This window comes from Syngnathus typhle, linkage group LG7 (assembly GCF_033458585.1).
Source record: "Syngnathus typhle isolate RoL2023-S1 ecotype Sweden linkage group LG7, RoL_Styp_1.0, whole genome shotgun sequence".
NCBI classification, from domain to species: domain Eukaryota; kingdom Metazoa; phylum Chordata; class Actinopteri; order Syngnathiformes; family Syngnathidae; genus Syngnathus; species Syngnathus typhle.
Genome location: NC_083744.1, coordinates 14,677,817 through 14,700,707, shown reverse-complemented (window position 1 = coordinate 14,700,707; position 22,891 = coordinate 14,677,817). Strand labels below are relative to the sequence as shown.

The 22,891-nt window shown below is 45.1% G+C and overlaps 1 protein-coding gene across 1 annotated transcript in view; it reads right to left on the bottom strand.

The window, feature by feature from the left end:
• plxnb2b (plexin b2b) overlaps window positions 1–22,891 on the bottom strand; it is a 105,392-nt gene that overhangs the window by 64,745 nt on the left and 17,756 nt on the right. Inside the window, exon 2 of the mRNA XM_061282448.1 lies at window positions 12,395–12,521. The gene's annotated coding sequence lies outside the window, so the exon portion shown is untranslated. The remainder of the gene's footprint in view (window positions 1–12,394; window positions 12,522–22,891) is intronic.

Genomic DNA, 22,891 nt, shown 5'->3' with positions numbered 1-22,891 from the left:
GTAGCTGAGAACACCACCTGATGCAAAGTTGTTTACCCCGGCGAGATTCCTATTGTTCAAATTGGATGGCTTCTGCTTTTGTGTACTTGTCTGACCTTTAGCGGGACCGCTGGAGAAGACAAAGTCTAGCGTGCCAAGAGGGTGGGCGAGTGTGTTGAGCACTTGACGCGGCTCACACAGATTGCAGCGTTGGCGCGGCCAACAGACTGCCCGCTGACCTGGACGCTCGCCGGCCCATACCTGACCTTGCTACTTTATGCCAACAAGCAGTCCATCACCTCCCTAAACTAAAAATACATTCTTTGCCCGGGACGTGATTTGAGAGTACATTAGTTGATGATAGAAGCGAGGAGGAGAAAGAAGATTGGGATGAATGAGGAAATGACAACGGACGGAAGATACGGGGGAGAAGGTTTGGCAGCCGTCCATGAAAAAGACAGCTGGCAGCGTCATCCTTCACAAACCTGGCGGCGGCGCAATCGGCACGACGGAGGCAACTCTCCGGAGAGCTGGAGGGAAGAGGAAGTGATGCGGAGGAGGGGAGGGGGGGTAGATAACACGGGCTTTAGTCTCAAGACTCTCATGCTAATTAACAAGTTCTACAGACAAGTAACCCACCCGCGTGTTGCAACACACAAGGCAGGCGATTTCATCTTAGTTCTCCACTACTGGCCTGAAGTTTGAGATTGTTGGCTTCCTAAATAAAAGTCCAAGTAGTACTTTTCGAAACTGTAAAAACCGAGCCGCATTGAACGCAACGAGACACTCAAGGATGGGACGATGCTAATATGAAGAAGGATGAAAGGTGACGAGAGAACCTCCGACCTCGTCTGAAGGTGAGTCCGCCGGCCCCCCAGACGACTGCTTGGTCGCTGTGGCGCGAAGTCGAACGGGGTGGGTGGGAGATGAAGACAAATGAGAAGGAGCTCGGAGGATGCTGATCACCAGCCGGCCATTCCGCTCCGACGCTCGCCTCATCCGGAGCGTAAGAGACAATGTGGAGGCGCCCAATGAGGCAGGACGGGTTTAGTCATAACAATGCAAACGTAGGCCTTGGTGGTGCGCCATTAGTGCCAGAAGGACATCCATCAGAAGCAGTCCACAGCGGGAACAAGACGACCAAACCAAGCGCAAAGATGCGGCCGTGAAGATGAATCCGCTCGGGTAATTTTCGCAGGATTCCAGCGCGAGAGAGTTGAGCACTTTTGAAATTGTTTTGGAACAGCCGGCACCCTGCGCCCGTCCGTGGCATTGATGCTCGCCAGCCAAACTTGGCACTGATGACTCCGGGGATGGACGGCGTCTGTTTTCAACCAGCCTGAAATTGGCTATTTCATTTCGCGCGAGTGTGTTGAGGCCACATCAAGAAAGCCTGACACGTGTTTTTAAGTGGAACTGCCAGAAAATAGATTCGTACACTTCAGACAGCGGAGGAGCCTTGGAAAACAAAGCACTGAGCCTCCATTTTCACTTTTCCAGAGCCACCTGTGAAATTCTACAATATAGAGAACATCGAATTTTTTTCCGACACCTCCAACACTCTTTAAAAACTTTTAAACTTAAGAATATGCATTTTCAACACTCCTCTCCGTCGTTAGCATTAGCATAGCTGACTTGTCGTTAGCATTAGCAGACTTTAAAGGTAAAGTTTTGAATAACGAAGCTTTTAATTTACTCGAAGTGATAACAGATCAACTGTCTATTAATATTTTGGCCTTTAATACAGATTTAGTCATTGCTTGTGGAAAAACAACATCACGGGAAGAGGGCCTTGAAGAAAAACGATTGCTTATTAAATCTCAATCACAATGCCGAAGGAAAGAAAAATATTCTGCTTTGTTTTTCAAAATGGTTCAGCCTTAGTTTCACATTCATTAGGACTTCAGCCGCCAGCCTTTCGCATCTCATAAAAGGCCGCATTAGCATGTACGCCATTGAGATTGTCCGGCTTTTAGCAGACAAGGCTGGAATTTAGTCATTAGGATTTCCTCATTGTAAACTCGGATGCTCTATTAGAGCGCCGCGTGGCTTAGCATCTCCAATCGGAGCAAACGGCCTCATTAGCATTAGCGCGTGTAATAACCTCGATTGGGGATTTCCTAACCCAGATTCGAAAACCGCACCCAATAACAAGCTCGGCGACGGCACGTCAGCCAAAGTTGAGCATGTATATTGTATGAAGCACTTATTTGTATTCAGGTGGACGTCTCCGGCCAAGATGTGCGATTTGCATCGGCTGCCTTCCAGGGAACTCTCGGCAACTTGCGGGGAGCGAGCGCCAATTCGACCTCACACACCAGTGCGCTTCCACTCTGTGATCCAATTAATTTCACATCCGTAAGAAACGCGTCTAGGCGCTCAGCAGCGCCACAGGAGAGGAAACGGAAGTTTGGATGTGGGCAGGGGGAGGAGGAGGAAGAAGGAGGAGAACAATTTACAAAACGAGGAAGTCGGCTAATGGGTCGCAGTGGTTGCTTTGTTTTCTGGTCAATTCCAAATGTTTCTGCTTTTATGAAATCATAGCTCGTGAGAAATCGGGAAATTTGGATTTTTCAATTCAATTTAAGCCACGCCTCCAAACGATTACTCGATTGTGTTCAAACAGTTGCCGATTAATCTGAGAATCGATGAGTTGTGGATTTTTGACCCATCTAATTGCTTTATATATAGAGTTCCATCACAACTAAAATTCTGGCCTACAACATATGTTCATGATCAAAACTGTTTTCCTTCCCCTCAAAATCCGCAAGCAAAGTTTCCACGAGGAAAATTTACAAAATTCACTTTCCAACCCCGCCTGTGCCCTCCAATGCTTTTCAAGCAAACAGGCTGCAAGCAAGTTAGCGGTGGAGCTTAGCGCTGTCGTCGGCTATGCTAATCGAGGCTCCCGGTGCATTGGAAGAAGGCGACGCAGAGCATTAGCGATGTAAGAGGCGTGCCCAAGCCTGTCAGGGGAGATAGGGCATAATGACACACTCAGCTGGGACTTGAAAGCAGACATTTCCTGTGGTGATTTGCCCGATACGGGGCCCGACAAGCGCTTAGTCACACATTCCTGGGAGCAAAACAACGGGGGCCAGCTGGACGCCCCTTCCTTTGATGGGCAAAAGACAGAGCGTTGGAATTAGGAAGCTAGTGTTTATTTTGGCAGCACTGTCGCCAGCCTCTGGGTTAAAGCTTCGGCAATGCGGTAGGAAGGCTAGTAGGAAGCTAACACAGCGGGGCACAACAATGTCATATTGTAATGGGATTTTTTTTTATGCCGCTTATCCTGTTCAGGCGATCCCCAGCTGACTTTGGGCATGAAGTGGTGCAACTAATTCATTGTTATATAAATATTTATTAGATGTACTGAACATTGTGTACTTAACCTACCACGAGACAGCTATGTCTGATGAAATTCTAGCCTAACGCTAACACACAATGAAGAACGCCATAGATGGGCTAACAAAACTAGCATCTATGGAGAAAAAAACCTATAATTTAACCGCTCGTTAAAGCCAAACACTGAGGCCCACTTAGCAAAAAAATATATATATTATTGCGCATTCATTTAATAAATCTAATGTGATTATAATTGATGATCTTAAAATCCATACACAATGTGAAATCATGTAACACTATCCTAGTTACTAGTTTGGATTGTGTTTCAGTCAAGCCACACAAACTTTATTGATTTCATTATTCCCCCGTTCGCTCCATGAGAGAGCAATCAAGTCCCTAGCGAATAATTATTAACAGCTCGATTGCATATATTGTTACAGGGATGCGATGGTGCATCCAACTATAGCTTACTCCTGAATGTTCATTAATAATCAGAGCGGCGCTTCATAAGCGGCTATGTACGTAACAAGTCTAATTGTCACCAAAGAGAGTTGCTTATTCGCTATTTCAATGAATGTAAATTAGCCACTTTGCTCATTTTCTCTCATTGACACGATGTAGGCTAATCTCCCCCATTCAGCGCCTTCGCCGAGGATGTCAAAGCGTTGCCGTGCCTTTGAATGAGCCACTCTTGCGTTGACTTGTACGACTACAAATGTTCTATTCAACTTCTCGAGTCTCTTTACAATATAAAGTCGCTTTTCAAAAAGGCTTTGTTGAGTGTTGTCCTTGTTATTTGATGGTCACATATCGCTGAACCTTCTTTTAATGCCTGTAATGTTTTTTTCTTTTCTTTTGCTATCATATCTTGGTCATTATTGGTAACTTGCACAAATAAACAGAATGTTTAGAAATATCGTAATCCCTCGTTTATCGCGGATAATTAGTTGCAAAAACTACCCGCGATAAGTGAAATCCGCAAAGTACGGTCACCAACAAGAAGTACTGGGCAGGCTAACGAGTTAGCGGAAAGATGTTAATTCGCGATCGTGCTAACACGCGAAAACGGACATCTAAAAGAATATAAACGAACATTTGGAGCAATACTACATTGTCCTAAAGGTTAGACACGTTTCCTCAATTTAAAAGTTTTACTTTGACTTTTGAATGTTTAAATGCTAATTTGGACAAAAATACGCGATGTAGTGAAGCCGCGATAAACGAAAGGCGAAGTAGCGAGGGATCATTGTAAGCATAAAGTCCAAAAAGTGTGACCTAGCATACAAAAAAAAAAATCCAAACAAAGAGCCATCTTCCACACAAGCGCACAAAAACAAAGTTTACAAGAGTTGTGGCCGTGACTGGACTACGAAGTAAATTCGGGCGTGACATCTGATTTTAATCACTGTTTGGCCGCGTTTGCCTTGGGGTATAATCTCGTCAATCTGAATGGTAATCTTCGGAAAAAGGATGGAAAACCGAGCTGTCCAAATGTAGCACGTTACGCAAACAAATAGCAGGCAGCGCGACTGCCTGACCCGACTCTTATCAGATGCCGAGCCGGTGTTATGAAAGCCGGGCGAGCATGCACCGAGTCTACGCATGACTCTGCGTCTCGTGTGCAACGAGGGAAAAAAACAAAAAAAAGCAAATCACCACACGTCGCGAACAAAAGCTCACATCTGGTTCTATTCAGGATGCCTGGAATTCTTTGCCTGCTCGGTTCAGATTACTCGCCCCGGCCCCCATGCTGTCTGTCTGTGCAAGAGTGCAGATAAACTCTCACCGCTCGGCACAATGCCTCGACTATTCTACCAGCAAGAGCGGAGCCTGGTCGAGGGGATGGAGGTGAAGGCGAAGGGAACAACCTAACCACCTGGTAGTGAAAAAGCTTAGCGTGCAAGACATCGTCAATACGATCCGGAAATTACTCATTGGTGAAGGGATCGTAAATCGTGATCGAAAAACAAACACTACACTTGTATCACTGAATTAAAAAAGGCGGTTTAAACGTATTAAACTGGGAACGTAAAGTTTCCAATTTTGAGAAAAATGTAAAAGATTTAATGGAAAATTACACGATATTTAATGGGGGAAATTTCCCGCCAATTTGCGATTTCAATTGTGATACCTTTTTGTCCCGTATTTTCCGGACTATAAGGCGCACCGGACTATAAGGCGCACCTTCAATGAATGGCCCATTTTAAAACGTTGTCCTTATATAAGGCGCACCAGACTATAAGGCGGACCATTAATGCACCATGTCAGATTTTTAATCCAAATCAAATCATTCTCCATTTTATCTTTTTTACTTCAACTTTAGACACAACACATTACTTTATAATCACAAAATAATGATCCATAGTCTTTTTGATTCATGATTCATATTCTTCAGCGGGCCACTTATGATTGATTTCATGACACAATGCTTCGGGTCAGTTTAAATTTAGGAATTTGGTCCATACATAAGGCGCACCGGACCATAAGGCGCACTGTCAGCTTTTTAGAACGTTTTAGATTTTTATGTGCGCCTTATAGTCCGGGAAATACGGTACTTGTTTTTTTTTCTTTTTTAAATCGCATCTACCCTCTGATTTAAATCTTTTGATTGCAAATGTGTTTCATAACAATGTACATTCTTAGCTAGCTTCTTCTTGCTTTGCCTTTGAATGTTTGCAGCTGTTTGTTTGGAAATACTTTCAGGTGTTGGTTTTTTTTGTGCATCGAGTTGCCTTTTGTATAAAAATGTGCCGCGATATAAATACAAACGCCTCGCCTCGGTGGTCACTGCTCGATTCCTTCATTTCAACTCAACCAGCTGCGGTTAAGTGTCGCTTGACAGAACCAATTGTCGTCAAGGTTTCTTTCTTAGAGGGACTTTTTCTTTGCCTCTATCGCTCGCTAATGTGAGGTTAAGTTTCCCTTGGAGGAGTGAGATCCTTGACCGGCGAGATGCGTAAAGCGCCTTGGAATAACTTCTGTTGTGAATTGCCACGATATGAAATAGACTTGACATAAAATATGGACATCTTTAGCAGTTTTCAGTGTAAAACCACCTCGGGTAAAAGTCTTCTTGGGAGCCCCCCCAGCCCCCCGTCCCTCAAACACAAGCAATATATTTTCTCGACAGCGCGCTCGCGGGCTTTTTCGTATATACATGTCAAGCGCAAACTGGTCCAGTGGGAAGAATCATGATGTCAACTCGCGCCCCCTTGAATTCCTGGCGGGAAACCACCCGAAAAAGAAGCTGTTTGGAGAGTCGGACTCGCACTTCTGTTCAGAGCCAGAAATTCCTATAAATCAAGCCGAGTTTAATTTTGCTTTGGCTCGAGAAGCTTCCCGATGCGACGTTATAAATAAGAACATTTCCATCCGGGAATGAAAACATCTCGGCGCTACAAACTAGCTGTAGTTATTTATTTTTTTTCTCTTCTATACATTTGCGACGCTCCCCGCTCTCCAATTTCCTGCACTCTTATCTGGCGGCTTTGACAGAGTGATGTCTTCAGCCAGAATCACCTTGTCTGCCTCGCTTCCCCAGGAGATGGAGTGCCAGCCGTGGAGACGATTCAATCGGCCAGAAGTGAAAGAGCAGATCGTAGACAATATGCCGCGGCCCCATTAAGACCCCCCCATGCCCCTGTCCCAGTCCTCGCTTACTGCTCAAGCCCCCCACCTAATGGCCCATAATATCATTTTACACCATGTTCTTACTTTTTTTTTATCCTCACTCTAAACATAAATGTCTCACAGAGGCGCAATAAAAACAGACATATTTCTTGATTACTCCTCAAGAAGCATATCAGTGAGGGAAATAATGCTTGTTCGGATGTCGGACCCCCCCCCCCTTCCCCCCTCCCGCCCCAAGCTGTGCTCACGATAGCTAATGGACGTTTTATTATAATCAAACCCAGGCCATTTCGTTGCCATAAATAGCCTACTTAAAGAATCATTTTCTTCCCGATGGAGTCCGTCAAAGTGCAACATGTTTCATTCACGCAAAGGGTGAAACTTCTCCGCCATCCCATAATCTCACATTTTGTGGTTTTATTATAGTCCGGGGGAAAATGCCAGCGGGCTGCTCGTCTTTGTTACAACTTGCTGTGCGGGATTCCACTTGAGCGAGAACAAGTTATTATTCGCAACTGGGAATGGCTCCCACCTTGGACCCGATACATCATCTGCTCAGACCACAACATTTACACCCGTATGGAGATCCGGGGAGAGATGAGCGTGCGCACCAAGGGTGTCGGGGGAAGGGGGGTGGGGGATCCAATCTCTCACGCCGAGGAGCCGAGACAGGCGGGAAGATATGCTGCCGGCTCAGGCTAACCCGGGCGGATGAAATGACGGGATTACAGCGGGTATTAGAAAAGCTGCCGAGATGGTAGATAACGTTGTTTGCCGACGACCGTCACGCCGATTGCGGCCGTGGAAAAAAGCCAAACTGTTTGGCGATTGGAAATATGGCGGAAGCGCCAATGTGTGAGAATTTCTAGAAAAATAAGATCAATAAATAAAATATAAAGGCAAGGCAATTTTATTGATCCAGCATATTTCTTATACGAGGCATCTCAATGTGTTTCGTACAACTAAAGCAGTAAGAAAGATTGTTTGCTAGGTGCTGCTGTTTTTGTTAGCAATAACATTTATATGTGCTCAGCAATTATTTTCTTTAGACTTTGGCTTGGATAAACACTTTCATGATTGCTCCCTGCTAAAAAAAAATCCTTCTTTTTTTTCCCTCGTGAGCAAAAGAATAGCATTGGGTCCGGGGCATTGTAAATAATAATCATTACCGGCCTCGCATTGCGCTTGCCTTCGTCTGCTTGACAGCTTTGTCCTCATTAGCCACAACTACCAATTACTGGCTCCGCTTCTTGATTTCTATAGCGACCTGGAATGAGAGGCTTCTTTGACGCACCTGCCGATTCATTTTCCCATTGTTCAGTTTTCTTTTGACATTTTGAAAAGTGTGTAAAAACAATAATTGTAAAGCCTTTTTCTCGCCGGGTGATTGATAACATCGGCGGCGACAGCTTTCATCCTGTGAAACTTTCGACATGTTGTATCAATATTCCTATTTTGACTGGAAAGCCACGCTTGGCTTCCAAAAAATAATTAAAAACGTCACTTGAAAGCAAAGTTTCTATATCGAGCGCGACCGCAGACAAACACGGCGACTCTCGCAGATGTTTTCCATCAACGCCGGCTGCCAAAGCGATGTGGCTGGAGGGGGAGGGGGGGGGGGGGGATGGAGAGGGGGGGGAAGGACGTCTGGAGGTTCAACCTGGCAGATTATCAGGCCGGAGATTGCCATCGCTTCAGATCTTTGCTGTGAAACTTATTTTTGACGGGTCTCACATCTCAAAAGTGCTGATTGGTATTTTGGGAAATTGTCCAGCGAACCAAGTTTTCATTTCAGTGCCAATTTGGAAGCAGCGTAACGTCTTTGTTGACAAAGCGGAGGCGATTGTGCAACAAGCTCCCACAACTACTACTAACATGCTCAAATGCTGCTGAAACCTCAAAGTCAGAATTTAGACAATAATTGTGCGGGGGCAGAGCATGTTTGCAGGGGCCGCAGCGGAGGAGCGAACGAGGCCCCCGAGGCTGACCCGATCTGGTCCAACTGTGCCCTGGCAAGAAAAACACGAACAGCCCTGACAGCTTGGCTAGTCGCGGGAGGCCGTGGACAAGTGCAGCCGCCCCCCGCCCCCCAAAAAAAGGAGTTTTAAATTGTTTTGGTCGAGTGACATTTTGATGTGTGGTTGGCTTTTATCGTTTGATGGGTGATTTTAAAGCATGTCATCCGCGGCTTGTTTATCACAAGGCTCGCTTTGATAATGAGGAATTTTCAGCGGCTGACGACGCATTGTTCATTTATTACAAAACAAAAGAATGACATCGTCAGCAGGGGGACAGAAAATTGCACGGCGCTTTGAATTTACTTTGATTGTGTCGGATTAATTTTGCACTCTGTATGGGTTTGATTTTTTTTTTTTTTGGACTGACAGACTCATATTAAGGGCACTTGTTTGTTCTGTTAAGAAATAACCCCGAATAAAAAAAAGAATTACAGACATCCAATTGATGCCAGATTTTTAAATTGCATGCTATAGTCACCAAAGCGTGTATAGATTCTCCATCGCATCTATCGCATGGCTGTCCCTTCAACGGCTTTATTTGCAATTCTCTCACAAAATAAATTGAAAGACGCATTACAAGACCAAACTTTCCAAGCGACGGCACAGTTGGGTGTTGAAAGCAAGATAAAAGTCAATAAGCAGGTCAGCTCCACACAGGGGGGGGAATAAAAAATAATTTGACGACAATAAACACAAGCGGCGTCGTGTTCGTTCTCCACCGAGCGCCTCGTTGCGTCGAAGTTGCGCTCAGGCAAAGCCTCGCGGGAGCCGTGATTGACACTTCTCGACGTGGCAAACACCGTGTCGTTGCCGTGACATTTACAGCATCTTCTGGGACGGGAAACGACAACAAAGGAATCGGCATGATAATCAATTCTAAAAATAAAGAGTGCGAATGTCCTGTGTGTTTGCGTTTGGGGAGAAACTCTAATAGCTTGAGTCAACTAATCAGTTTGGCGGAGTCAGAATGTAACACAGTGAGCGGCATTTCAGGGGTAGTGTCATTTAAAAAAAAATAAATAAATAAAATCTCATAATGAACATAATAGACACCAAACATTTTTATTACTTTTACATTTTTAAACAACCCCATGGCTAAGCCTTTCAGCCTGCTAGCTTAATCCTACTGCTAACACAGTGTGAAACCTTTCAGCCTGCTAGCTTAATGCTAATGCTTATCTATCTATCTATCTATCTATCTATCTATCTATCTATCTATCTATCTATCTATCTATCTATCTATCTATCTATCTATCTATCTATCTATCTATCTATCTATCTATCTATCTATCTATCTATCTATCTATCTATCTATCTATCTATCTATCTATCTATCTATCTATCTATCTATCTATCTATCTATCTTTGCTAGGGCAGCAAAAAAAAAGCTAATATTTGAGTGACTGTCAGCCCATCCTCCTTAAGCCCCAAGCTAGATATTTCCCACTTCTGTCCTCGAGTTATTAATCAAACACGCTCGCCATTTAATCATGGAGATGAGCAATATAACCTCGGCAATTACAGGTGGCTTTTTAATTTGCCAACCTTTATACTCCACTCAGCTACGCCGGGCGTACTCTCGTTTGAGTGAAATACGGACAGGAGAGCGTTTTAACAGCCGTTGGTCGAAAAGCATTTTGGCCGCGGTTAATTGCCAGGGATCTTCCTGTAACGAGCACCGGCACGGACTTTAATGGCTCGCGCGCCTTAATGAAGGAGTGCTGGGTGGCAAGTAAACAAACTTTGGACACTATTTTGATCAAGTTATGATGCTCAGCCTCTAATTGGGCAATCGCCCCTTCACACACAAACAATGCGCTGACTGTTTTCTTTTCAAATGTGTTCAGGAAGTATATGTTGTAGGCAAACTCAAAAGTTTAGTGTGAGAGTTTGACTTCAACCTGGAAAGTATACTGTTTTTTACCTATAAAATATGTATTTTGTTTATTTTGAAAACATTTTTATTCTTGTAAAATTTAAAAACTTTAATATTCAAAATATCTGACTTTCTCAAAAATATAACTACGTGAATGAATCAATTTGAATCTAAAAAATATTTTTAAAATTATCTTAATCTGATCACTCTCAAAAACATGAAATTTAATTTCTAAAAAAAATTCTAAAATTCCACTTTTTTGCCCCCAAACTATCTTACTGAATATCTCAAAAATATTTATTTTTTTACCCATTTAATATTACCACTTTAAACTTAATATTATTTTATTCTGTGAAATTCTTGACAGTGTTGTCTAAGCAATCCTGGGGACTGTTGCACAGAGTTTATCAAAAGCCTGCGACCTCGACTGTCTCCTGACAACCGAACAATAGGAGCCACATCTGGCTTGAGGTGGGGAGCGACTAATTAGAGGCACCCCGCACACCATGAAAGCGCGATATAGCTCCAACACCACTGGGGCTGTTGGGAGAAGTGAAGAACTGGCGACGAAAGTGTGTTTTCATTGTATTGTGTGTGTGTGTGCGAGATTGATGGATGGCGAGCTACGCTAATTGCTGAAATCCCACCGTGAGCTAGCACGGAGCGAGTGGGCCAAGTCAAATTAAGTGAAACAGGGGCAAAGCGGGAAACGCGGACCTCCACCTGTGTCCTAGCAGCCTCGTTTATGCTCTGCACACGTATGAAGTGGATCATGGAAACGTTGGGAAAAAATCAGAGCGGCTTGTTTCAAGACATTTCTGCACGCGTGCAATTACATAAAACGTGTAATTTCATATTTAATGAGCGGGCGGGCAAACACAAAGATAAGCTTAATTGTCACTAATTGCCGCTGTAATTTTCAGGAAAGAACACGGTCGTGCCACGCTTACAGTCACGTGACAACAAATAAACAGGTTGGCCTCGGGAAATGAACAAATTTCACTTAATTGGTGTGAAAATTATTATTTATCGACTTCATATGATGTACGATGCTCTTTCCTCGCCATACGTTCCATCAGTAGCCACCTGTTGCTGTAAATACAACCGAAAAAGTCACGGCACGTTCCCAGCGAGTAAATAAATGTATGAGTACATTGAGACGAGGTCATCGTTATTTCAGTACACTGTACGGCTATATGGTAATTCTCCTATACGTTCTTTTGCTAACTTTAGGAAGTTATTTATTTATTTATTTATTCATTTTTTTATTATAATGATATTAATACATATTAAAATTAATATATATTAATGTATTTTTTTATTATAATTATATTAATTATTATTATTTTTATATATTAATGTAAGTTTCTTTATGGGAGGAAATGACTCCACATGCAATGGGATGAGAAAGAACGAGAAGAATTTGGAGAATTTGAGGTCGTAAGACAAAACATGGGCACCAAGCCAAGGACAGTAGGGGCAGAATAAACAGTAGCAAGTCGTGAGTTGGGTAAGTGAAAATAAAGGCGCCGTGGGTGCTACTCACGCGGGGAGAGGCCGACGTCGGGTCCCAACCCTCACTTGACACTTCAATCACCGGCAGTCGGAGCTTCGGGCAAACACGCTCCAATTAGCTGGACGCTGCCACTGACCCCCGGCTTCATTAAGGTTTTCTGCAAAGGAGAGGGAGGAGAGGGTGAGGAGGCACGGTCGACGACACACACACACATCGCGTACACACACACGAGACGAGGTGAAACTCAAGGTTACAGATAAACCCAATCAACTTTGAGAGAACATGTTCACACTGGTACTCCCAGCGGGCTTACACCCAACGCTGATGGCGAGGAGGGCTTCGGCGCGATTGAGTGCAGAGGTCGCGGTACTCCCCCCCACCCCTTTCCCCAACAGGTGCGACCAGCAGACATGCAATTACCGGGCTGAGAATGTGCTTTTTTTGTGTGACGGAGACGAGAGGCCATCAGAGGAGGAGATCAAAAAGCGGGGGGAGCAGAGGTGAGAGTCGACTGCTAGCAAGAGCCTGAGGGGGCTACGCGAGGAGCAGCAGAGGGAAATGTTTCACTTGAATCTCCACGTCCGAAAGTCCATCGAGAAAAGAAAGAGCGATCAAAAAAACAAAAAATTGTAAGATTTATGACATGCTTCTTCTTATGACACAAACGGGAGGTCAAATGTTGGTGAGCTGAGAAGCAAAAAAATGTGCGACGTCACAACAACGAGGGCGGCCGCGTCCGCATATACAAAGCTATTTTGACAAACGTGTTATTTCGCCATCTATTCCAGTCTTTTGTCAACACGCACGTACTACGACGAGGCCCGCCAAGCGTCGCCGTCCAGCCCGGGACGGTCCAAACATGTTGCTTGGACAGGTTTTCGAAATGTGCTCAAATTCATTCTCAAATCTATAATTCATTCAAGACAAAAAAAATAAATAAAACAAAATAAATATAAATAAATAATAAATAAATATTAAATATGGACCACCCACAAGTCAGCAGCTAATATCCACCATGTTCTTTTTCCCGCAACACAATCAGTACCATGCCAGAGAGCAGCAGTGTTGTTGGATGCACAGATTATTGTTAGCTAACAGCGCTAACCGTGTTGACCTCTGCTTGCCGTCACTTCAACAAGAAAAACATATATGACCGTCCTCAGCGGTGGTCATGCTAATATTTTCTGCGCTGGCCAGCAACGTAAATGCCTCGTTTTTGGATTATACCTCTTCGATCAGGCTAAACGCAATGTTTGTGTATGCGTTGTCATCGCCGGGGCAATTGCCGCCGTCACGGCCGGCCGGACAGACACTGGCTGGCCTTTTATTCGGAACAAGCCGAGGATGAAAGATCAATGGGCCCATTGAGGCCATGAATTGGAAAGGAAAGTTCACAAATAAAGTGGAAGATTGTACGAGATTAGAAGGGGGGATGGGGGGGTCGTACGCACGTCTCGGAGCAAGCTGCGTATTGATCAGAGGAGCCGTACGGCTTCCAGCCATTCATCACCGACTCCTCGGGCCAACAGCGTCAGATGAAAGTGCTCTGCTTGCTGACCGGTTGCAACTTTCCACATCCATTACGCTTCAAAGTATGAACGGCCGAGAAGACGGTAAGAAAATTGTGAAGGCCTCAAGGGGGGAAGAAAAACTAACGCGGACACATGTTCTTCTCCCCCGAGAGCCAGGAGAGTCATTTTTGCAGGTGACTGTCATGGAAGCAACACAAAGCGAGTCTGGAAGTGTTAGAAGGTGATCGGGCCGGTTGGGGATCATCCATAATGAGACGAGGTCAAGAAAGACGGGGGGAGGCCAAAGAGCCACGGCTAGAAAGAGACGGCAACGGGTTTGGAGCCAGAGACGAGGCCCCGACGGAGCAATTACAAGAGCTCCATAGAAGGTGTGCTCAGACACAGGCACCGTCTCAAATGGCAAGTTGCCCCACCGCACACACACGCAGAGCGGCAATAAAACAAAACGCCAGAGATGAAGCAGCGGAGGAAAACATGAGAAAAGCCAAACCATCCTTGGGTGGGAAAACCCCACGCAAGAATTTTGTTTAGTCGTCATGTCAAAGCACAGCTAAAAACTCCAACGATTGCGTTCAAGGCTCGACAGAAGTGAAAGGTCTGTGAAGCCTGCTGACAGCCTCGAAAATGTTTTATCAAGCATACTGCCATTTTGTTTATTTGAAAACAACAACAAGCTTGTTTAGCCACACCTAAAAAAAAAATGTTTAAATATGGATCACGCATGCCGGACCGGGAATAAGTAATAAAATCTAACAATGGAATAAAATTCAACTATAAACTTAAAGACACAATTAAGATGCAGTTTGGCGGCCATCTTACGTTGCCGTTTACTAATCAGGCGTAACTTGAATAAATTGGTTTCTCTGCGGCCTTTATTTTCCGTCTCTCCGGCAAAAATAACCGTTTGTCACAAACTGCTTTATTCTTGAAGGTGAATGACGTGAAATTCGTGTTTTATTGACAAAAGGGAAATTTGCGTTTTGACGTCAAAACGTGACATCACAATTAGCCTTCCTCTGTTCATCTGAAGCAATCAAATTTTGCAGGTGGACTTGACGCCGCCCTCCCCCATCTTTACATTACACGAGCCAGAAACAGATATGGGGGGGGGGGGGGGAAATGAATAAAGAGAAAAATTCTCCAGCCCGGGTATGCACCATTGATTTCCTATTCTCTTGGAAACATTTAATGAGCTTAAATAGGAGCCTCGTTTGACACTGCCACAGCGAGTCGTCGGGGGCTTCCCAGTGAGAGGAAATCGTTCAGCTGCTGCGACGGCAACCCAAGAAGGTGGAGGTGGGATGAGACGTGAAGATCTGAACGCCAAATGAAGCGACGTGTAGGACAGACGTTGGATTAGGCTCGGCGTAGTTCCTAATGCAGAGGAAGAAAGTGAAGGGTGTCTCTTGCAAATGGAGTCTTGGCTTCCTGTGTACGAGGCCGACTGCTTGTTTAGTTTACAGGCACTTAAAATCACAAGCAGCATCCGCCGTGATTGACAGCTCCTCCTTGACTGCTGCACTTCACCTCATTATTTCCTGAATGAGTCCCCTCAACCTCGCCCAGCCCCCCTCGCCTATTACTTGGATGTTTCTCCAAGTCTGCACAGTTTTCCCAACACTCCCCCTCCCACACACGGGTGAAGCTATTGTCACTGGAGAGAACAAAGTCCAGAGGTGCTTGGCTGCACTGAGCCGTTGATGAGGGCCCATTGGGAGCAAATGCTTTATGAAGCTGTCTGCTCGAGGAAATGCATTCACTGGATCCGCCATAACAGCACGTGTATCCCCCCCCGGGGGGGAGTGCAAGCCCTAACCCCAACCCCAAATACTTTTATGAAGCTGTCTGGAAGAGTAAATGCAAGGGTGCTGCCATATCTTTGCAGAATATCATCATCATAATGAAAGAAGGAGGAGGAGGAAGTGAGGGCGCGGTTCTTCCATCAACCGGTTCCTGTGATGCAAATAATGTCAAGGATGAGAAAGAAAATCTCAGGGGAGATTGCTACTAGCACTAGCGTATGAACTTTTTATTGCATTATTGCAGCGTCCCAATACTTTAGTATTGGTGGTCTGAAGAGGAAAGCCACAGCCGGCGTGTTATGATTCCATTGTAGATATTTTTAAGACAGCCGGCGGTCTAGTCGGGCCTCACAATTGTCATGTAAACTGAAGAATGCAGAACATTAGCGGTTTGCCGCTTGGCAAACATTGAAATATGCACTTCTCATTTTTAAACTGATGTTTTATGCATGATTTGCTCTTGGCAAATATTGAACTGTAGATATTCATCCCCCCGTCTTTTCCAGCTTCCAACTTTGTCAAACCCATTTGCCGATTCAAAGTGTACCGTTCCAATTGGGTCTGGTTCGAGCATTAGCGGATCTGGTCCTTGACCTGAGTCAATAACTGAGAAAAGACTGTCAATATCAACCCAGGCCATTACAAGTAAAAAATGAAGCCATTTCAAATGTGAGCAACCATAGCTAGCATAGTTAGGATCTCTTAGCGCAATTAGCGTCCTGCTTCTGGTGGTCAAAGCGCACAAATTGAAAAGACAAAGACACGGAAAGACACGGCTCATGTTGCCAAGCTACAAAACACGACAGAAAAACGAGGGGATAAGAATGAGGAGCATATTTAATTTGTTTTGTTAGAATGCAGGTGGGAAATTTATTCAAGATAATTAGCCTGCGTGGTAAGAAGACGGGAAAACAAGAGAGAGAAGGGATCGCCGCACTAAGTAAACTCATTCGAGGCATGTTTGCTTTTTGTGAAAGAAAAATATATAGACTGGTCCAAAAAGTTGGGGCTATTCGGCTTTTGAATGAGATTTTAGAAATGCAACTTTTACAGGTTAACTAATTTTGACCTTCTCGAAACCTTCACATTTATATACTGTTCAATGTTGGAGTGCTTTTTCCCCTTGCTTTTCTCAAACAAAGTGCTGAAAGGCAAACTTTTTTTATTTAAATATATTTTTCTTATTTTCAAGGTTTCCTAGCACTCTGCTTTCTTTGACTCCTCTACTCAACCTGATGATGACACTCCGTGATGCTCGAAACTTGGCGGCCAGGTCACTCTGAGAACATCCGCGAAGCTAGCTTTGAACTGATGTCATAATGTGAAAATCATAGTTTCATAAATGACGATATATACTAACGTATTTTCCGCACTATAAGGCGCACCTAGAAACCTCCAATTTTCTCAAAAGCCGACAGCGCGCCTTATAATCAGGTGCGCCTTATATAAGGACCAATATTGAACCACTGCAGCAGGCGTGTCCAAAGTCCAATGTATATATCTTATACATGGACAAAGTTTTAAAATGGGCCACTCATTGAAGGTGCGCCTTATAATCTGGTGCGCCTTATAATGCAGAAAATACGGTATTCATTAAACCAGGAATACATTTGCTGCAACTTCTGGTTAGAAAACAAAAGTGAAGAAATAAAATAACTGCAGCAAGCCAGAAATGTTTGTGAAAAGCGCTTTGGCTCACCGTAGGAATCCGGAGACCAGCACGAGCCCGACAACAGTCCATACTGTCACTCACAGCTCCATATGTAGCCTGCGGCGAAACGGCCATTATGGAAACAGAAAGCTGCGTTTTATAATTGTGCCGTGCTTTTTACCCCCCCTTTGTGAAATTGCCTCTCCGGAATATATTCGCCGGTACTTTAGCCGCCGCTCCTTATCCCTCTTGTCCGTTGGAGAGGGCTATTTTGACAAGGCGACCGCCTCTCCTGATGCAATAACCACCGTCCATTTGTATCCGAGGGGGGAGCATTAACGAGACAAAGTAATCAGCCGGCGCTGGGAAGGCAGCACGCCCAACCGCCAACTGCTTTTATCACTCTCTGCTACGAGGGCTCGCCATTAGGCCGCAATTAGCGCAGAGGACGCTCGCAAAGAAAATAACCTCATGAAGACATATGGCGAGAAATTGATGAAAAAAATAAAACAATAATAAACACAAGGAGTCACCTTGTAATGCAAAGAGTAATCAATTTCTTCAGGTTCTTTTCATTCTGATTAGTAACACCGTGTGGCACATTGGACACGCAACGGTCATGCTAATCATTTCATGTTACGCCCAATCCAGGTGAATTTCCCGTCAGTCGCTATGAATTGCTACCACGTTTGCTGTGGCTCCTTGGTGTCTGTTACACGCCCGGAAAACCTTTCCGGCTTAGAGTGGTTCCAACGCCGGCCTCGCAGTTCTGAGGTTCAGGGTTGGAATCTCAGCTCTGTGTGATGGTCAACATTTTATTTCAGGTTCATTGATGCCTCCAGATGTGGATTGATGTCCGGCCAGTTTAGTACTTCAGTCCCTGAAAGCACCGTACCAAATTAGCTGCTGATTGGTGGAGAACCAGGAAGTGAGCAGTGTCTAGGAGTAATCAAAGCAGCGTCGGATGGATTTCGGGTCTCGGAGTGTTCTAATGGGCTGACGCTGCGATAAATAAAAAGACCCCAAGACCCCCCGAGTCTTAAATCAAGAAACCCCAAGGCCGAGTGTACCGTGAAGCACAACTAAGAGTGTCGCTGTGAGGCTTGTTCGGTTATACAAAGCACCACAACATCTCCGCATAACATCTCGGGATATTTATCGGAATATTGCTGCTAACGCCAGCATTGGTATGCGGGCGAAGGCTCGGTACACAGACAAAAAGCTTCCCTTAGGACTGTGGGAAAACAAAGCAGAATGTGCCTCCCTGCGGTTATTTATTGCGAGCTGGCCGCGGGCAGACGGCGATAAGGCTTTAGATCGGTGGAGGCTGACACGCTGCGATTATCTCCTGCCGCTGGAACGGAGCGAGCGTCCATCAGTCGGGGAGCGCTGACTCAATTGTTGCCCGAGATGAGAAAAGAATGATTCATTGACCTTAAAAACAAAAGTCTCCTCATATACGCCGCCGCCCGGGTATCGCCATTCACATTTTGCAAAATGTTCATCGAGCAAGAACAAATCACTCCGACATATGTTCTCGCTTTCTCTCTTCACGGAGATCTGAGAAACCCACTCGAGTCTCAGGCCGCTTTCTTGGCAGGTTCTGGACTTGAAAGCAATCCCGCAGCCCGGACGGAGTTTCAGACAGAGAGGTGGAGGTGAGGGGGGGGGGGAGGAGAGAGAGAGTGCATTCTTTCCGCTGAGAACCATCTGGAATTGGAAGAGCTAAGATAAACAAGTGAGGTGAGCCGCATCGCATCTCCCTCGTCCGCCGGCCCGAACAGACACGGGCCCGTGCACAATGCGCCGGCGCCGGCACCACCGCCAATCTTGTGCCAAGCATTGTCAGGGATTGGGTCTTATCAATCGTTGGCCAGAAGCGAGAGGAAAACAAAAAGGGGGAGGGGAGGAAAGGGGGAGCGCAAATGCCGACGACAATGAGGAAACACAAACCAGACGATGGCTGCGAGCCACCCGACAGCGCCGGCTACATTTAATCCGGTCAGGTTGGCTTCTTCGTCAGTGACAAGAGGAAAGTTTTCACGCGGCCAATCCCACCCAGAAAGTTAAACAAGTGTTGAGACTTTTTTTTTATGGCGAGTCACACTGCTTTATTCGAACGAGTCAATTTGTATCCACCCCGGCTGGCGAGAAGAATCTCCGGGGGCAACGTTGGCTGCTGCCGCTACTCGGAGAATCCTTCCATTCTGAAGATGCTTCGCTACGCTGTAGCAATTAAGAGTCACAGTGGAAATATGATCCCATCAGGGGAAATTGTCCTTGCTTTAGGTACGATCGAAAAACAATGCGCACATCAGTCAAGTTACGCAAGTGATACAAACTTTTTCTGCTGTGGCTCATTAAACTCAATTTTTTTCTGAAAACCGCATTGAGGCAATTGGGTTTGACGTCTATAGTCGTCACTGGGAGTGAACGAGTTAAGAAAGTTAAGTCAAACAGCTTCCGCTGCTTTGCAGATTTCATTCAGCTCCATCTCGCCTCGTCTGCTCAGTGGTTGAAAAAAAAAAACCCCGTTATAGGCGTGACCCAAATTTCCAGGCCTGCTTTTTGGCACGCTGCCACGCTCTGCTTGCACCTTTTGATCATAGCCATTGAAGGAAAAAGCATCCCGAGCAGGCAGACTGAGGCGAGTGTCTCCTCAATCCGAATAATAAGTGGTCCTCAAGACACTCCGAAAACGCACCCCCTCCGCCCGCCCCCTCCTTGAAAATGCATTCCCCTCGACTGACTGCGGGATTTTTTTTCTTCTCTATTCCGCTGATGGTCCAATATGAGCTGACAGACACCCCTCCCTTCACTTTTTTTTTCTTTTCCTCCTGCCGTTCTTCTTCCCCACCGTCCCTTCACATCTGTGGATGTTACCTGACAAGTCTCATTTGTCAAGCCCTCCCTCCCCTTAGCCCTTCTCCTTCCGTCTGTTAGCTTCGGCCACCTGATCCCTCCCTCCTGTTGTTGCGCCCCTGCCAACAGAGCCGAGGAGCTAAATCGGCAGGCGGGGTGTGTGCGTGCATGTGGGTGTGTCCGCGTGTGTGTCCAAAGACACTGACTAAATGGGGCAAAGCAGCGGAGCACGTAGGTGGAACTCTCAAGGGACGTCTGCCAGAATGTCTCCACGGTAGAGCTCGATGTTCACGTCAGAAGGACTTTGGACCTTTATATGGCTTCACTTAATTCAGTACTTTGTGAGGGGACTATTGAAAATATTGCCCTGAGTAACAAGACACTTCCTGTTCTAATCATAGCTAACATCACGCTTTTCCGGTGTTTACACTGGCACCACACCAAAAAAAAGGAAAAGAAAAAAACAAAGTTAACCCGAAGTCTCGTAATTGTCTGACATGATCAATGTTTGTAGTTTGGTTTGACTTTGGAAGCGTATTTTTTTCCCCCCTCCACTATAAATGATTACTATGCGCATTCCCAATTCTCAATATGTTCTGCTAAAGTCTCGGAATTAAGCTTCAAAGTGACTTTGGCTAAATGAATACGCAATTGTGTATTCGTACCTTGATAAATGCCCTTTGTCTGCTGTTATTAAAGACCAGTGAGACTTGGTTGGTCCCTACGCCGAGGCAAAACTAATTAAAGGCAGGCAGATGTATTTGGACACAAGTGTCTCTCATACACACACGGGCAAACACACACACACACACTAACACACACGGGCACTAAATGGGCTTTTAACACGTCCACTGAGCAATCGGTGCCAGTTGATGAGCTGCCACTGCGCTAACTAGACCAGGTGAGCGAAGACAAATCCCAACTTCATTGCGGGAAACTTTTTGTTTTGTCTGCCAGAGGCCAGAGAAGACCAAAAAAACAAAAACAAACACCCTTTCCCCTCGGTGCCTTATTATCCTCACTAACACCATTCGGGCAACACGCCTCTCTGTTGTTTCGCTTTCTCCGAGGCAGGTGATGATGAGCATTAGCGCTAAGAGCGAGCGTTTAATCTTCAGGGGAGCACATGTTCTTGCTTTTGTTGAGTCATGGCTATGAAATTGCATTTGCATGTACAGAAACCTTTCATCCTCTGCTATTTTCCCACCGAGAATAAACAAGCCTCCGACGGCAGCCCAGGTAGCCGAGGGTAACGAAGAGACGGCGGCGGTCTTCGATCTTCATTACGACTATCGGTGTCAACCTTGTGTAATCGCGGCCATCCCGAGGTCAGTCGTATACACCGGCAGCTCTGTCATCGTCTATCCGTGGACGCAAACGCACGGCGATGACTAATCGCCCATCTGGATGAGCCGTTCCCGGGTCCGGATGACAAAGCACTCACGGCTGCAAATATGGCCGAATGCCTTGCTCCGTTTAGCCAAACAGGTCTGAGGGGAATTCGGGCTATGACCTGACTCAAACGATTGCTGGATTAGAGAAATTCCCTCATCAGGTGGAAAAAAAACCCTGCATGGCTGATCACTAAAACCATTTCCACCAAGCAGTAAATCCTGCTTGTTCTGGTTTACAAGAACAAAAAATAAATAAGGAAGGTGTCAAGCCTACTTTCACTCTCGCGGCGTTTCCACAGAAAATGACAGTTCCGTTTTGTCGTGCTGATCCGCACGCTCTCATGGTCTGGCTTGCCTTTGATGAAATGATACGGCACCAATCCATTCTCATGTTGACCTTTTTTTATGGCTAATAAAAATGTTGAATGGCAAGAAGCGGCTGAGCTAAAAAGTTCATCCTGTCAAGGGTAGCTAGTTTGTGTTACAAAAAAACTTTGTAACAAGTCAAAAAGAAATGATGTATACATTTACATGTCGAAGCCTCACGTTAGCATACACGTTAGCATACACGCACAACATTTCTGTCCATTCTTACAAAGGAAGCATATGACAGCATGGTTAATAGGCGGAAAACGCATCTCGATGAACTAACAAATGGGTCGCTTTGTGTTTTGCCTCAAGCGTCAAGATGGCACAGTCGCGGCACACATACTTAAGAAGAGACACTTTCATGGGGCTAGCGACCTAAAGGAGCTATTCTTTGTTTCCTAAGCCACGTGGGGAAGCTACGGCCACGCATACTTTCATTGAAGGACGACGTAACCAAACAGGATACACAATGAGCGAGACGAAAGAACAGGAGGAGACCAAGAAGTCATGCTAGCGTCTAAGCTAATGTGAGATTTAACAAAGAAGTCATGCTGACGTCTAAGCTAATGTGACATTTAGCGAAAAGGACTTGGTTAGTTTCTAGACATAATATATGTTCGTAAAATGACTTTTTATCAATGTTTTTGCTTTTCTAGGTTGGTAATTTTAGCTTTTCATAACCCATTCGGTCACTTTTTGGACAACACACAACACCAATGGCGGAAATGCTATAAAAAGAACATTTGGAAAGCTTCCCCTTAACTGGCGTTTTCCTAAACGAAAACACATTTCATCGAGCTAAAATGTGATAATGGTTTGCTTTTGGAATACCAAAGCGTATACGAAAATAAATGTTTTTAAAAAGATCTCTTGTGATGATGTGGTCCGCGGCGGCTTTAGTGCCTGGATACAACTCT